We start from the raw sequence: 19,085 nt of genomic DNA on the forward strand, positions 1-19,085 counted from the left end.
GACTTGATTTATTATTATTTATTATTGTCCTGGTATCAAATATGTATCTACTCGGTTGCTTGGAAGTATATGCTTCCATAAATTCAACATGTAATGTGCTAGAAAGTTTTTTAGAATGACATTTTCTGTTCATATAGTTATTTCTAAGCATGTATTACCAAAAGAAGTAGCAATGTTTGCCCGGGATAATAGGATCATGCATTTTGACTTGAAAATATGATAAATCTCAAAGTGAATAGTGAAATTTTTTTTTAAATTGAAGTACTATCATTTACAATGTGTCAATTTCTGGTGTACAGCACAATGTCCCAGTCATGCATATATATATATATATATATATATACACACACACACACACACATATTCATTTTTCATATTTTTTCATTTAAAGTTATTATAAGATATTGAACATAGCTCCCTGTGCTATACAGCAGAAACTTTTTAAATAATCTATTTTTATATATAATGGCTAACATTTGTAATCAAGCTCCCAAATTTATCCCCTCCTATCCCCTTTCCCCAGTAACCATAAGATTGTTCACTATGTCTGCGAGTCTGTTTATGTTTTGTGAAGAGTTGATAGTGTCCTTTGAAATCTTAAATAGCAATAAAACAAATAATGAAATTCAACATACGTGACATGATTTCTCACCTTTTTTAATATAACACATTAAGGGTGTTATCTATACAACTATGAAAACTTTAGTTTTGTGTGTTAGACTAAGGATATAGCTAATTGTGTGAATTACTTCTGGCTTCTTCTCTCCCACAGCTCCATCGTTTCCTGCTCACCCTGGCAATATCATAGAGGTCCTGGGATCTATTTCTTTCCCAGAGATATTCTGGTTAGAAAGGAACAGAAAATAATTGGGAAGAATTGTTTTTATCCATAAAAGGACATTCCCCGTGCTTTTTCACAGGAGCGATGAGAAAGCAGAAGTGAAAATCCTTCATCTTTCCACATACTAATGAGCAAAATATTTTCTCTTATCTAAGAGGTCATGTGTTGCAGGCTCTTCTCATTTGGAAATGTCAAAGGATATCTTAATTCCATTTGATCTGTTGAGGCAGCTTGGAGAGCAACCACTAACACCCACTGGGCACCGTGCCTTCTCCCCCAGAGAGATATTTGTAGCCTTGGGTGTGCTCACCAGCTGCAGCTTACAAGTGTCAATGGACCAAATGACGGAGGTGGGTCTTCAGGATTTCCCTGCACTCCTACTTGAAGCATGAGGCTGTGCTCCAGAGATATAAATGTAGGACCTATGTGCTTCTGCACATCTCATATGTTAATCCAGCCAAGGGATATCTGTATGAACATACAGCCCTTATCCTGCCTGGTGCCAGGAAAGAATGAGTTAAAGGGAAGAACCCATAGGGCTGAATTAGAAATACACGCTCATTTTCTTCTATGCTCTCTGTGATTACTTTTGCGGAAAATTGTCATGGAAAGATGAATGTCATAACAAACACTTCCTAGTCTGAACTGCTCTTCCATCCTCTTAAGCTTTGTCCATTGGAGAGAAAAAAATGTTTCTTAGTTTTGCAAAAATTAAATACCTCCTTCCGTAGAAGACCAGGTGGCGTAAGATGTAACCCTTTATGTTCATGGCATCTAACAAACCCAGGATACCATAACATAGAAAACTCAACTCTCAGTTCCTGAAAACTGGATTCCGCTACCTCTCAGCAATTGACAAATCCTTCTTCCTGCCGCGAGGGAAGGCGTCGTAATTAAGAGATAAACCTGAGTGTCAGGCCTGACTCCCACTCTACCACTTATCAGCTACGGGTCTTAACTTCTCTAAGCCTCTGTTTTCTGGGTAAAAATGAAGATGGTAACTGTTACTGTGAAGACGAAATGAGAATTTATACAAACTTTGCTAGATCATGCATTCAACATTTATTTGTTAATACCGATAAATTGCCAGGAATTGAACTCACTGCTTGAGATACACCAGTGGACAGCATGGTCTCAAACACGTGACTTGCATTGCATTCACAATCTAGCACCGTCCTTGACATAAAGTAAGCCCATAGTAGTCGAAACCTCCTTCACTTGTAAAAGACAGACATCCACCTTTAACTAACGCAAAAATTGGTGAAATTCCCAGGTCATTGTGAAGAGATAAGCAGGAGCATCCGATTTATGACTCCAAAAACTGAAGTTGTCTGGCTGTAAACAGAAGGGTTGGTGCTCAAATTCAGCTTTTCACTGAGTGGGATTCCTTGTGCTACAGCCCAAATCCAAATTTCCTGCAAAGATCCTGGATGCTAGCAGCTAGCCTTCTCAGATCTTAGAAAGCTGGCACCTGGGCTCTGAGTGCCAGATACCTGAGCATGTGGTATTTTTTTCTCTAGACAAGACTATTTCCGTGTTGCAGTTCAGCATCCCTCTCCTGGAGCAGAGATCATCAGTGTCCAGTACCTCCATGCACAAAGCCTCTACACACGTTCCCACGTGATGCTGAGAGAACAAGGGGTCACGTGCCTCCTCTTGTCAACTACATGCACATTTTTCCAGTGAAGCATCTTCTTCCAAATCATTTGAAGTTGTACTATTATCCTTCACCCAACTTATCACATAAACCACCTCCAGAAAGGGCAGGGGTAGGGTCAGCCTCGTGTACAGGGTATAGGGACTCTTTGTTTTCTCTCATTATTGCATTCTTTTCTTACTACTCCTCTCTGTCTCTTAGTCCACCTTCTAAGGTCCTGACTGCCTGCTTGAATCTGAAACCATGGCTATCAGCAGCACTAAGCTTATATCAAAATATGAAGAGAGACTTCTTTCTTACTGGCTATAATGGAAAATTGTGAAAAGGCACTCAGCCCAGATGGGGGTTATGTGCCCATACCTGGATCAGCTACCGTGTTTACGGAGCAGACACTGGAGACACTCAGGCTTGGGTGTCCTCACTTGTACTTCTTTAGCATTCAACAAATGCTAAGTGCCCACGATGAGGCACGCACTGCTCCAGGGCCTGGAGATATAAGCACATGTAATTAACGGTGGCCACCCTCAAGGAACCTATGGTCTGGTTGGGAAAGAGATGGTGACATTTCTTGAATATTAACAATACACTGGGCCACCTCATTATACATTATTACTAACCTTCGCAAAATTCTATGGAAAAAAATTTCTCTGGAATTGCTTTATTATCACCTTTTGATAGAGGAATAAATTGAGTCTTCAAGTGAATCTACCATTAGCAGTGACTTATTAGAGGACAGACGATGTGCGAGGTATGGTTCTTAGTTGTGGGGACCAGAGGTAAACAGAGAGATTAAATAACTTAACTTTAGTTGTTATGTTTAGTTCATTTTTCACGCGACCCCCTCCTCACGCCCCGGTTTTTGTATCATTTGTAATTGATGGAATTAAGCATTCTGTCCCACATTAAAATGCAGTTGCCATGGAAACCTCAGAGCAAAAGGCAGAGCCATGACTTAAACCTGGCTTGTTTGGTTCCACTACACTGTGGGTTCTTTATCACAACCTGCCCTCCAGAAGGGCTCTGAGGAAAGTCATTCATAGGGGTGTCCACCACTGATAACTTTCTGATGACATCTTTTTGGAACACATCTTGAGGTCAATAAATGAAAGAATCATGAAAACAGACTTATTTTGATTGAAGAATTGGGACAGGTTTTTTCATTACTAATATCAGTTCAAAAAAAAAAGCTGTTTTTTATGATGTATTATCTCTTTTGTTTTACTAATTCCAGGTCAGTCTGAAGCTGAGCGAGAAATTCAGTTCTGTGGGATTTCACCTCCAAATCATGATGAACCCCCTTGTGGCCTGGCTCCTCAGTGCTTAAATACATAACAGTGGAGAGATATCTAAGAGAAACGGTAGGGAGGTTTCCGTCCTCTTTTATCAGGGAAAAAGAAGTAGCCATATGAAAGACTTAATTAAAAGATGACAAAGAGATTTTTAAAAATGAGCTTTGCCATAGGATATGGCACTTTGAGTAAAAGTAAAAAAGCAGTACAGCTGTGGCCCCGACAAAGAGAAACCCGTTTCTCCTCAGGTTCAACAAAAAGATCCCTTTTCAAAGGATGCTATTAGAAGTGGTGGGAACATGTCGTATATATTCGTCCGATTGTCTGGTAACAACTTCAAGGACTCAAGCTGTCTAAATCACTTTTTGGAACAAAGGGTGTGTATCAATAATGAATCAAATGTGGCACAAGGATTAAACAAGAGTTCCTTGGCAGGCTTAGTGAAAACATTTAGGTGCCATTTCTCCTCATCCCCTCTTCAATTTAAAAACGGCACAGAATTGTACATGTTAATATGTCGCGCTGCGTGCTCTTACATTGGCACTCAGTCTTTCGATACCTTCTGAAAACAAAATCCCAGAACTCCACTGTTCCCATGGCAACTGCATTTTAAGAAGGTGAGGTTTCCAGTTTGATGGAGCTGAAAGGCTATTAACGTCAGGTCTCAATGATACAGAAACCATGGTGTCAGGAGGAGTCAATAGAACATAGGAAGCTCAGTTCGACCCCGCCCAGCATTCGTTTTGCTGCTGGAGCAGGGCTTAAAAGCCAATAATATAAATTATTAAAATGGTAATTGTTATTCTGTAATATCATGTAACATTAACATTAAAAATACGTAATTGAAATTCTAATCTAATACCAACTGTGAGGAAATGTTACAATCAGAACCTAAATCCTTTACCTAAGGAATTCCATTGCATCAGACCTCATAATGGTTTTATAAAAAAGCACAATATGCTTGATCAATGCCACCTTCTCCGTTGTGCTCCAAGATCCACAAAGACTTTTAAATAAAGCTTAGGTATGGAAAGAAAAGGGACCAGAAATATTCTCTAGAAGAGAAGTTATTCTCTGGTCCAGTGAAAAAGAAACATTCCAGTTGAGCAGGGTAGGCTAGTTGGCTAAGGCTTCTGGAACAAAGCACCACAAACTGGGTGGCTTAATCAAAAGAAATTTATTGTTTCACAGTTTGGGAGGCTGGGAAGTTCAAGATCAAGGTGTTAGCAGGGCTGATTCCTTCTGAGGTGACATAGAACCTGTTCCAGGTCTCTCTTGTAGCTTCCAGTGGTTTGCTGGCAATCTTTGGCATTTCTTGGCTTACAAACATATCACCTTGATCTCTACCTTATGTTCACATGGCATTCTGTGTGTGTGTGTGTTTGTGTGTGTGTGTGTGTGTGTATGCCCAAGTATTTCTCCCTTTTATAAGGACACCAATCATTTTGGACCGGGGCCCATGCTCCTGCAGTAAGACCTCCTCTTAATTAATTGTATCTGCAATGACGTTATTTTCAAAGAAGGTCACATTCTAAGGTATTGGAGGCTAGAACTTCAACACAGAAATAGTATTTTTTGCCTATCACCTTGAGTAGAAGTCCGAACACTTCTGCGCACAGCATCCCGGTATCAGAGTGGCCGAGGTAAACACAGCACGCGGTCAAGCACTGGATGGAGCGAGGCTTTGCTCTTCACAGAGAAGAGACAGCGTAAGATCAGCTTCTGTCATGGGCGTCAGTCTCCCAGGTCCAGCAGGTCCCTCAGCAGCCGGCACAGGGCAACTGTGAGCTGCCACAGAAGGACCCCATCCCCTCCCTGCAGGGGACAGAAACAGCATTGGGGTTGGCCAGGTGCCACACGACACCCATACTGAGCAGAGCAAAGACGTACACGCTGAGTCTGAAGCAGGGAAAGACAGTTTCCCATGAGGTGGAAAACCCAGCACAGACTGCTCTTGGGCTGTTGGAAGGACATATCCCAGCCCGTGGCCCATTCTTCCGTGGCCAAGAGTGGGGTCAAAAGACTCTGCCCCTGAGACCACCTTTCCCAACGGAGTTCAACACAGGGCACATAGGTTATGTTTTATCCCAGAGCTACGTATGCTGTGTTTATGATCTCATTTAACCCTCATAATGAATACTGGGTTCAGAAATTTAAGTAATATAAATTCTTCTTAAATATTATGAAGCTAATGAGTCAGCTGGGTGTCTTGTTAAAATGCAGAACCCATTCAGTAGGTGGAAGGCAAGGTCTGGGAGTCTGTATTTTGAACAGTTCCCGGGGAAAGCTCATGACTCCAGTTTGCACAGCACTTCCAACAGCAAAGACTAACGCAGTTGTGCATGAGGACCCTAATTCTGAAACCCATACTGTTTCTACTACAACATTCCACCCCTTAGAAGAAAAGGAAAGAAGAAAGGAAATAGAAAAAAGAAGGAAAGGAGGAAAAAGAGATGGAAAGGAATACGAATAGGACATGGGATTTTTGCGAGAGTGTTTCTATCTAGAGCAATTTAAAATAAACAATAAAATCCATCATCGAAAGAAAAAAAAAAAAGGAACACCTACATCTTGTTCCAAATTAGTTTACATTCCACTTCTGCACATCACTAATTTTTAACCCTTCTAGTATTTGGGTGAGCTGCAGAGTAGGGAGCTACATGGTACTCAGGAGAGTGACTAGGTACTTGCTGGATGTGGCAATTCACACATCACCTTTTCAACAATCTATAACAGAGGTCAGCAAACTTCTTAAAGGGCCATACAGTAAATATTTTAGAGTTTGCAGGCCAAAAGGCACAATCAAGGCTATTACGCGAGGACTTACATAACTAAAATGTGATCATTTAAAAATATAAACCGTTCTTTGCTCACAGACTCTTTAGGAAAAAAAAAAGACAGAAACATAAACAGGTGGTTTATGGACCTCTGATCTATAATGTAGCAGTTCATACATAGAAAATCTAATGTAATTTTCTAAGTTAAACTGGCTTATTAAAATGTCTAGCACTGTGTTCTAAGGGAATATATACTGGGTCCAAGACTGAACCAGATCACCATTCGTACAGCATCTTGTCTATAGTAAATATTAAATAAATGTTAGTGAATATATTTTATCACTGTTATCTTACGTCAGAAAAAAAACTCAGCTTGTGCTCTAGGTTGGAACAGGTGTAACCTGAAGATACAGATTTTTCAGCCATCCAGGAAAAAGAAAAATAAAAGACCAGACGTAGCCAAAATGAAAGGCTCTCTCAGTGACTTAACTGCCCAAGCTGGTTCATAATAACTCTCTCTAGCCCTGTCTCTATAAGACATTATGGACTACATGCTTGTGTGGCCTCAAAGTTCATACACTGAAATCCTAATACACAATGAGGTAGTATAAAGATGTGAGGCCTTGGGAGGTAATTAGGTCATGGGGTGAAACCATCTTGGTGATGGCATTAGTGTCTTACAAATTAGGGTTTGGCAGACTCACATTATATAAATGTATATAAAATAGATAAACAACAAGGACCTACTGTAGAGCACAGGAAACTATATTCAATTTCTTGTAATAACATGTAATGGAAAATAATCTGAAAAGAAAAATATATATATATATGTACATGTATAACTGAATCTCTCTCTCACACACACACACACACACACACACACAACAGAGTGCTCTCTCAGGCTCTCTTTCTCCCCCCTCTCTCTCTCTGCTCTCCGCCGTGTGAGAATACAAGAAGACAGCCTGCAAAGCAGCCAGAGGGCTCTTACCAGACACACCTTGATCTTGGACTCCCAACCTCCAGAAATGTGAGGAAATAAATGTTTGTTGTTTAAGCCACCAGACTATAATGATCTGTCATAGCAGCCTGAGCTGACTCAGACGACATCTCACGTCTCCCATCAAATAGCTGTCATCCTCAGCCATGCTGCAGCAAAGCCGGTGTGTTGCATCTAAAATATGTAGGTCAGAAAATGCTTTCCTCTGGGTGAACTGAGAACAGCTGAAGGTCATATTTCAAAGGCACTCCAAAGCTTCAGAAAACAGCAGCCATGTCGCTGCCTGATAACTCTGTTTATGAAAGGAAACAGAAAAACCTGGAGTAGTTGGGATTTCAGTAATTGTTTCTCTTTCAAATTTTTGCTGCATAAGGGTGTATGTGCACCGTCATCCAGCCTTGCAGACACAAGTGTGTATTTGCATCCGGTAACAGGCATCTCTTCTGTGCTGCCTGGTGCCAACTTCGGCACAGCGCGCTACTCCCACCGCTCACTGCAGCCAGACTCTTCCTGGTGTCTGCGGGGGCGGGGGGGTACTTTTCTGGGAGAAGGAGGCGAAGAGAAGCTACATTGGTTCCAGAACTCTGTACACAATGGACTATTAATATATCTTTCTTTATGATGATAAAAATCATCAACAGCACTGTAGCTCATGGAATGGCAACACTTCCCAAAGTGGACACTAGAGAACACATTCCCTTTGCTTTTCTGTTACCCAATGTTTCTGAAACTGATTTGACTACAGACTTTTTTCTCCATCAAGAGTTATAAAAATCTTACAAAAGTTCAGAATTTGCAGATACTAACTACTGTATATAAAATAGATAAACAATAAGGTTCTACTGTATAGCACAAGGAACTACATTCAATACCTTGTAATAGTCTATAATGAAAAAGAATGTGAAAATGAATATATACATAAAACTGGATTACTGTGCTGTACACCAGAAATTAACACAACATTGTAAACTGACTATACTTCAGTAAAAAAAAGAAAAAAGAAATATAGCATAACTAAAAAGCATAGCTCATCAATTGCCAAGATTTGTATATGTTTGTTTAGATGATAAGATAGCATGGCCTCATGAAGCTGAATGGCTCCAGTATTTCACTTAAGACAGATGAAAATCTAAGGGCAAGAAACTAGATGATTTCCTGATAAGATCAGGAGAAAGGCAAGGATGTCCACTTTCAATTGTCCTGTTCAAAATTGCACTGGAAGCCTTAGCTAAAGGAATTGTTTTCTTATATATCAGTATTTAAAAATTGGAATTTGGTATTAAAAACACAACACTATTTACATTAACAGGAAAAAATGAAATACTTAGGTATAAATCTGACAAAATACATACGGGATCTATATGAGGAAAATTGCAAAACTGATAAAAGAAATCAAGATGTAAATAAATGGAGATTTAGTCCATGTGCATGAATAGGAAAGCTCAATATTACCAAGATGTCAGTTCTTCTCAATTTGATCTGTAAATGCAATGTAATCCCAATCAAAATCCCAGCAGGTTACTTTTTGGATATTGATAAACTGACTCTATCATTCATATTGAAAAGGTAAACAACCAAAATAGCCAATGTAATATTGAAAGAGAAGAACAGTCAGAGTATTGACACTTTGTGATTTCAAGACTGACTACAAAGCTATATAATCAAGACAGTGTGGTTTTGGTGAAAGAATAAACAGATCAATGGAACAGAATAGAGAGCTCAGAAATAGACACAAATATAGTCAAATGATCTTTGACACAGAAGCAAAAGCAATCTGATGGAAAGTCTTCTTAACAAGTGATTCTGGAATAAATGGACAAACACATGCAAAAATAAATAAATAAATGCAGACACAGACCTCAGACCTGTCACAGAAATTAACTCAAAATACACCATACTCCTAAATATAAAATGAAAAAAAAAACTATAAAACTCCTAGAAGATAACATAGGCAAAAAAAAAAAAAATAGGTGACCTTGGTTTGGGGATGACTTTTTAGATTCAACACCAGAAACATGATCCACGAAAGAAAAATTAAGAAGTTGGACTTCATTAAAACTGAAAATGTCTACTCTGTAAAAGACACTGTTAAGAGAATGAAAAGTCAAGTCACAGCTATACAGAAGAAACTTGTTGTTTATTCTATACATAGTAGTTAGTGTCTGCCAATCTCAAACTCCCAAGGGAAAGAGGGCTTGGTGCGCAATGATCCTAGGATAACAGACATAAACTAAGACTATCCCAGGCAAACGTGGACATGTGGTCACCCTTTTCTCGCACCAGCTATATAAAGAAAAGTTCTCTTCACGTGAAACCTAAGTGCGATACATCCAAGAATAGAACATCTTATATTTCAGATAGAAGCTGAGCTTCAGACAAAGAAAGCCTCAGGAGAATTTGCCTAAAATTCTTTAATTACTTTCATGGGCACTAGAATCATTATTAACTTTTAACATAAGAATCTTCAATATTAAACTCTAATTTCTTAAAGGCATTAAAGATAAATATAGACAAATATTTCTCATCTATTCCCCATTCAGATTTCCAAAGACCAATTCAGAATCTCCAGATTTGTAGCTAAATTAATATCAAGAATTATTTTTAAATTATGCCTAGTATTGCATTTTTGAAAAGCTAAACACTGGCAATTTACATAAAACATTTTCTGTATATTTGTGTCATGTTCAAGATGTTGGCTCACAAGAAAAATTCATGAATGGCAAACATACAATTAGATTGTGGCAAAGCTCAGCTGCCGTAACATATACAAACTGGATTCCCCTATCTCCCAATACCAATGCAGTGATTGGTGGACTTTAGGGCTTTCCTTATGAAGACAAATGCAGGAATTTCATATACTTATAGCTATAGAAAATTTTAGGACAAAAGTTCAAGTCTTTATGTGGGTCAAAATATACCATAATCTGAAATTTTTAGTTCAGCAAAACCACCATAATCACCAAAGATATGAATAAGTCTGTCCTTGTCAGTGTGACTTGGTGGCTGGGCTTTAATCAACAGTGTGGGATACGGTTTCCCTGAAACCATCTTGCACTGGGCTGCTGACATGAATGGGGTCCTTGAGACTTCCATCATACTTTAGATCACCATCCCAGGCCTTAAGGTAAGGTTATCTATTTTAGGTACTTCGGCTACATTTGACTACCCCTCACTTTGATTTTCAACTCCCATGACTGGCATGGTTAGGAGAATACAAGGACTATGCTTTGGGCTATCTGGCCTTCAGTTCAGTGCTCCATTCATTGGCCAGAACTGGTTAGAAATAAGGAGCAGGGGACACATTCTGCAGATCTAACTTCCCAACAAAAGCTTCCCTCGACAACCTAATGATTTCATCCTATAGACTACCTGCTATCCACTCTAGCATCCAAAACTCACTGTTCCTTCTTTTGGCTTCCTCAACACCTCTCAGTAGTTAACCATGAGGACAGAGGGTAGGGAGATCTTCCCAATTTTACTTCTGTTACCAACTGCATCATTTTAGGTGAACTGCTTATTAGTAGCCAGAGAGCTTCATGGCCATGCACATGTGTCTGTAAACACACACACACACACACACCAGCAATGGAAGAGTTTCTCTTTTATTCAATCATAACAGAAGAGGAGGATGCATACTTCACGGGAGTAGATGCTGTGCACATCAGTTACCTACATTTGTCATTCAGAGTTCTTCATGTCAAGATGCTACTGAAATATTGGTATCTACACAGGAAAGAGACCTACTAGATTCAAGAAGCTTTAGTTTCATTGTGCCTCATCCCTTTTATATCCAAAGCTTTTATCTCCATTTGGGAAGAATTTAAACTAATAGTTTATGCCTTTAGAAGAAAGCATTCACCTGTGCTTGAGCCAAGTTCAGCCTCAGAGAAATCATATCCCATCAGGAGAGAAAGCAGAGTTCCTCCCTGCCCTGCTGTCACTGAAACATGTCTCAGCCGCCAGCCTCTCAGTGTCCTAGAAAGCTCACATCCCAATAGAATTAGTTTGGTTAAAGGCCTGTCAGATGAAAAATTCATATGATCCTTCCCAGAAGCTATTTTTAAAAGTGTTTCAGGGGCAAGACCTAGTAGTATTGTTGAACTTCAACCATACGAATGGCCCTTGAAAATCTAGATTTTGTGAAAGGTGCCTGATAAAGAATTATTCTTTCTCACTGATAGGTTTTATTCAATAAAGAGCAGAGGAAACAAACATGAAAAGAGATTTACTTCCTTGAATTTAATTCTAAATTATAAGAAAGAACCGAAGGATTATGTAGATGTGATTAAAAAAAAAACTTTGGAGAAAAGTGACAGGTCATGTTAGTTTCTAAATAATTAAGAATGAAAATAGGCGTGTTCTGACATATCTTATAGTTTTGTTCTGGGTATAAAAGCTAAGAAGAATAATACCTATAAACTATGGCAAGTGAGTCAAAAAAAGCACCCTATTTCAAAAGAATAGTAAATTCTAAAATGAATTGCAAAGGAAATATGAGAGGGGATAAGTAAATAAGCCAATACACCTACCCAGAGAGTTGTTTCATGGTCTTTTATTTTAAGACTACATAGAATGGTCATATCACCAAGGATAAAAGCAAAATAAAAGTATATTACAAACCCTAAAGAACAGGTCAAGAAAGCTAAAGCTCAGGCTTAAGAAAAACTATAAAGAAAAAATGAAAAATGATATTTTAGCTACATTGTGGCAAGAAGACATACAAGGAAGGGATAAAACACTGGATAGCTGTAAATAGGAGAGGGAAATAATATTGAAGGAAAATCTCTTACAGCTCCAATACTCAGCTAAAAAAAAAGTGTAATCTTGACAGTGAAAAAAAAAACTGCAAAGACATTATTAGCAGTCCCATTTTACACAGAGGAAATTGAAGATCAGAGACATTAGGCAATTTTCAGAGGCTATGCGGCCAGTAAAGGAGCTGCTGGTATCAGATCTTCCCGACCCCCAAAACAACAGAGAAAAAGTAAACAATCAACACCTATTTCACTTACATTTTCACTACCAAGGAACACAGTCTTCAAACTGAAACGAGTCAAAAAACTGTAACTAAAATGAAATTAAAATTTTAAATATACAAGAAGGTAATGAAAACCTACTCTCCTTGGAATAATTAAAGGCTTAAATGGAATTACATCCCAGGCTATTGAAAGAACATGTGTCCTGTAGATACCTCTTTTATAAAACGGGATACATTTTACTGCATTTAGGGGGAGCAGTTGATCATTCACAACGGATTGTGAGCTTCGTTATATAGCCAGCGACAAAACCACTGCTGGTGCATCCATATGGCTTTCAATTAACATGTGTCTCATAATGGAACCAGTGTTTTGAAATCAAGAACTAGACATGTATTCAAAGTCATAAAGTATAAATATGTACTGACATTCAAAACCAAACAAGAGGAAAACTAAGAAGGTAACTACTGCTTGAACACCTACTATGTGTCAGTTTCAGATCAGTGCTTGGCACTTTACCTGTATTGTCTCATTTAAGCCTTGCAATTACCTGCGTAGAAGATTTTGCATACTAGGAAACCGAAGTTAAATAGATTTAAAGATTCTCAGATTTCAAATAGCTAAGATCTGCCAGAGGTGCTGGATTTTAAACCATCACTGGAGCTGAAAGCACGTGCTGGAGTCCTTACTGGCCAAATGATGTTGGAACAAGTTTCTTAATTGCTCTAAGTTTGACTTTTCTCTTCTGCAAAATAGGGATAATAACAAAACTCAACTCATAGAAACACGGCAATTATCTTTGTTAAGAATACCCAAATTTGCATATCACTTAGCAAGTGCTCAATTACAGAAACAGCATCGGCAATTCACAATAATTTAAAAACTGCCTTGTTAGGTAGCACGAAGCCATTAATAATGTGATTCCTTTTCATTTGGCTGTTTGTTTTTCCTTGTATACAGGGAACCCCAGAGAGAAGGGGGCTTCCACCTCTATCCTTTTCTAAGCCTTCATCATATAGGAGTCCAGGGAGGGTCAAAAAAATATTAAAACACCATGTGCCAGAGCTGTTTAGCAGATACACCTGCACCTGATGGTAGACAAATTGTAGATCATTGCAGCTGAGTTTAGCAAGACGCAACCTATGCAGGGTCATTGTGTACCTGAGCAGAACCTAAAACAGGAATCTGGTCTTAGGTGCAAAGATTGCTCCCCTTGAGAAAGAAGCTTTCTTGTCAGTCTCACTCAGCAGAGAGGCTATCCCTTCACATGGGCAGCTTTCTACAGAGGACAAAGCTTTGCCAAGCAAGCTCTACTAAGTATAGGCTCTCCCTCAAGCACAGTCGCAGGCCAAGGGACAGAGCACACCCTCATAGACCCCAAGCATGAGCGATCAATTCCTCAGAGATGGTAAGAAAAAAAAATCAAATGGATTTCCGCCTCTAATTTCTCTTTATCTTTTTACTACGTGGGCTGAGGGACTCATGGCGAGGATAAGTCTGTCCTTCTACAAAGAGAAAACAGCTTCTTGCTGCTGTTGGGATAGTGTGAAATAACCAAAGTCATCTGTAAAATAATTTCCGATGTGTCTGAAGAGTGTCTCTGAAAGGGTCTCAGGGCCCAGGCTAAGAGAATGTCGGCATCAGAAAGCATCCAAGAAAGCCTCGGGTTACTGTAGCATTCTTAGAGTCACCTGGCAGCAAAATCAAATTCATTTAAAAATGATCGAGATACAAATTATATACAGTAAAATGCAAACATCTTAAGTTCATTGAATTTTGCCCATATACGTATACTTGGATAGACACACCCAGATCAAGATGCAGAATGTTATTATGGCCCCAGATAGCTTCCCTCTGTTACGTTTGGGGCATACACTCAGAAGCGGGATTGCGGTATCATATAGTAATTCTATTTTTGTTTATGTTTTTGTTTTTTTGTGGAGACTCCATATTGGTTTTCATAATGGTTGTACCAGTTCACATTCCTACCAACAGTGTGCAAGTGTTCCCTTTCTCCTCATCTTCACCAACACTCATTATCTTTTTGATGATGGCCATTAAATATGACTTGAAACAATAAAACTCCTAGAAAAGACTTAGGGCACTGACATTGTCCTTGGCAAGGATTTTTTGGATCTGACACCAAAAGCTCAGGCAACAAAAGTAAAAACAATCTAATGGGACTGCATCCAATTAAAAAGCTCTGAGCAGCAAAGGACAGAAGCAACAATGAAAAGGCAATCTGAGGATGGGCTGGGGGAAAGCATTTACAAACCATACATATCTGTAAGGGGTTAATCTCCAAAATATGTAAAAAAAAAAAAATGATACAACTCAAGAGCAGACAAAACATCCAACTTAAAACCTGAACAAAGGACCTGAATAAACTTTTTCTTTTTTCCAAAGAAGACATACAAATGGCCAACAGGTACCCCAAAAGGGGGTCTTTTCATCATGACTAATCGTCAGGAAAAAGCAAATCAAAATCATGATGAGATATCACCTCACACCTGTCAAGGCAGATTTCTTTAGAGGAAATCTAATGTTTAATCCTAAACCCTAAAAGTGTGCAGTAGGGGCCACTGCCTCTTAACCCCAAACTTGGTGAGGGGAGCTGGAGTTGGGGCTTCAGGAGAACCACGTGAAAGACATGTGCAGCCCTTGCATTCAAGGGACCTGGTCCTGATGCACGCGGAGAAAAGGAAGTGCACCGCGGTGTCAGGGCTGCAGCTGTGTCTTGGGAGTGATCTCTCACATCCCTGCCAGCCAGCCAAAGGCAAGGGATCCAGTGGAACTGGTGGGCTCAGGTGGTTTAAAAGTGGTCTTTCCCAAGAGACTGCCTAGCAGAAGCCATGGGAGGCCAGAACTCAGATGTTCCACAGAATACTCCCAGGGCAGAGCTGGAAGGGGTCTGAAGCTGCCCTGAAAGCCAGACGACACTTCAGAAGCAGGAGGGAATTCATTCCCCCTGTGAAAACTTGGCCCAGGGGAAAACAAGAGTGAGGAAGGGGGAGGCAGATACATTCTCATCCCTCTGCACCCAGCTCACATTTCCGAGGGTCAGTGGTTCCAGGGAGTCTGTGAGGAGGGTGACCTGTGTGCAAAAATCAGTTAGGTTTCCGTGCAAGGCCTGGAGCGGGTTAGTAACACACCCAGCATCTTCACATGCTTCCCTTCTCCCCCGCCCCAGAGCGCCCCCCTCTCCCCTCACTCTTGCTGTCCTGACATTGAATCTACCAGTGAAGCCTGAGCTAAAGCTTTGCCTCCGCAGGTTTTCTATCAAAGACAGGCTACGCCAGCCTTGCTCTGGGACTTGCCTTGTGACCAGGAGTGCACAGGAGCCGTGGACTGTTCAGAACTTCATTTGCTCGTGGTTCTAAAGCGACATCTTCTCGGCCGAGTTATCAGTAATAAAGCTGACATTTTAATCTCCATTTGTCCATATTCTGTGTCTCTTACTCAGCTGGTCTCAAAATCAGTAGATCTTCTCAAAGCCCGATAGCTTAGGTTATTTTTCTCTCTGCTTTCAAGCACCATGTACAACCAGTACTCCACGTAAAATCCACCTTATATTGTGAGCTATTCAAAGTCAGTGGCCCTAATTTAGATTTACATATATTCCTCACAATGTCCAATACAGTGTATTGAATATAGTAGGTGTATGACTACTGAACTAGCTCAAACTGTTTCCCATTCCCCATAAAAATCAAATAATCCATTTCCATAAAATAAACCTTAATATTTGGTACCCATTTAAGAAGACATGAAAGAATTGAGATTAAAAAAAAGGGGGGGTGAAGACAAAGGACAATAAATACCCTAAATCATTTTTTAAAATCTCTGGAGCTGGAATCTTCAGCTAGAAAATTGGAAGCAAATATTGGAAACTAAATCCTCTGAGGTGTGATGTTTAATTAAAAGGCAGAGCTCATTAAAATGAGTACAATTTAGAACATAGTTCCAGTCGCTAAACTGTATCTTTGCAGTTACATTTAGTTTTCATTAGATGTCAGAGGAGGGTTTGGATTTCGAAGATACGGAAAAGCAATGGCTTACAACCAGTGGTCATATAATTGCTCTTCGGCATTAGCTGTTCTTAGAAAAGGAAGTTTTGGGAAATGTGCTGCATGAGATGAGAACAGAATACAATTATGCAGGGTAGGTCAGAGTAATCAAATTTTCCATGATGCTCTTGTGTGTGTGAGTATATATTTTGTATTTGTGTATTAAAGATGGAATGGCATTTTCCCCAATATTCCTCCCCCAGAGTGACAGTATAGACATCAGACAAGCAAAAGAGAAATAAAAAGTGTCAAAGCCAGAGCAGGGTGATTTTGTTTCTTGGATTCAGTCTGGTAATTATCTTCAAAATAATAATTGTAATAACAACAGCCATAACAGTAACAGCTACTACTTTTATAATCATAACTATACCTAATCATTAACCTAAGCATGTGCGCGCACACACATACACCCATATTAACCTCAAAACAAACATACGAGGCAGGTACGGTCCCCTTCTCCAGTCTATAGGTGAGATAGCTGGGACAAAAATGAGTTAAGAGACTTGTACCAGTTTACACAGCTTGTGTGTGTCAGAGCCACGATTCATACCAGGTCGTCTGGCTGTAGCCTCCTTCCTGTTCATCTTCAGCTGAAAATTGTTCCAGTCATTTTTCTCATGTCCTTAGGAAAATGCTTCTGGGAATATTCTCACGGAAAATGTGCCATTAGAGTTTCCCTTAAATCTGAGATGATTTAAGCTGACAGATTCTTGGAAACATTTCAGCCTTTCACATGGCAGCTTCCGGTTCTAAGTCAACCCATGACCCACCACCAAGTGTGTGCCCTTTGACTCAGCAGTCCTACTTCTAGGAATATATCCTAAGGGGAAAAAATATCTTTCTGTGATTCTAGTCAAGGCATTTTTTACAATAGCAAATAACTATACAACTCTAACTATCCAACTGTAAGACACTGACTAAATAATTTTAGCTACAGTCATGTCATAGGATCCCAGGCATCCATTACAAGTACCTTGTAAAGAATACTTAATTAAATGTGAAAAATTATAGAGTATATTGTCAAGTGAAAAAATTACAAAATAGCATTATAATATTTTCCATTTTTGGTCAGATATGAAACTATAGTTATGTGTGTGTATGCACAACACACACACACACTGAAAACCCTGAAATGTATATACACTAAAATGTTTTACATTGTTTATAGGTTATTTAATTTTCTTCTCAGAACCAGTCAATATTTCTTAAACTTTTCACAATGCATAATTAGCTTTGAAATCAGAAAAACAAGGATTAAAAAGTAAAAAGAACAATTTATATTTGTATAAATATATATGTGTGGTTCCCAATGAAATATTAAATTGCAGTGGTATAAGCAAGTCTTTCTATTCCCAGATTAATTCATCACAGTAAAAGATTTTTAAAGTACATGTCCTCCCTGTTCTGCATTTTGTTCATGTCTCCTTATTTAGCCATAACTGAGGGAACACAACTCATACTCTTATTACATGGGCATTTTGCCTGTGATACAGTAAATTTTTTATCAAGCCCTTAAAGACAAACCGCATTTGAAATGAATAGTCCAAAATGTCCATTTTTGTAGCGGAGAGTTGCTTTGATCCTGTTTCTCACCTGAGACTGGACGATCATCCGTGTTTGATTTTTTCCCAAACCCACTGCTATTTCTCTCCCCTTCTACTAACCACCTACTGTAAGTGTTACATCAGGATCCCCAAGTATATGTTTACTGTTTTAAACTGTGTGGCATCTTTTGTGTGAGTGTGCTTTGTAATTTACAGAAATGGCACAGTGCAGATTTTCTTCTGTTTCTTACATTTTTTTTAGAGAGGACTGTGTTTCTGAGATGCGTCCGTGTTCTAGGATTACTGCATCATACCCCATAATGCCTGACAAGTGCATCTTACTTATTCATTCCCTTGTTGATGGACACCTAGGTTACCTTCCTCTGTTTCCTCTCCCCAAAAAACACTCACGCGAGCAGCTTTGTACACATTCACTTAGTTAGTCTTGAACCAGACTTTCTCTGGAATGTTAACCTAGCAGTGTGATTGCTGGGTCAGAGGTCATATGTATAGTCTTTTTCACAAAACACTGACAGATTTCCTTCTTGAATGACCATGCCAGTTAACACTCTGGACAAAAAAAAAAAAAAATTAATTAAAAAAAAAGTTGCAACTGTTTTCTCATTCACATGGGGCAAAAGAATTCATTTTTCAAGAAAATTTTGTTTGGGAAACATTTAAATGGCTCCTTTGGAGTTATTTAACAGCACATAACCAGTCTAAAAAGGAAAGTTGGAGACAAAGAAAAGCTAAATTGCTTTGCCTCCTAATAGAAGAGGGCTTTCATTTTGGCAAAGAACTCTTTGTGCGTGATGATGCTTTTAGAAAAATGTATTTAATTCTTAATATGGACAAAGACCATGCTATCTCAGAGAATTACTATTTTCTCTCAGGAGAGAGAGAGAGAAATTAATTACTCAGGAGGAAAGGAATAGAGACA

The sequence above is a fragment of the Camelus bactrianus genome, chromosome 29, assembly GCF_048773025.1.
Source record: "Camelus bactrianus isolate YW-2024 breed Bactrian camel chromosome 29, ASM4877302v1, whole genome shotgun sequence".
NCBI classification, from domain to species: Eukaryota; Metazoa; Chordata; class Mammalia; order Artiodactyla; family Camelidae; genus Camelus; species Camelus bactrianus.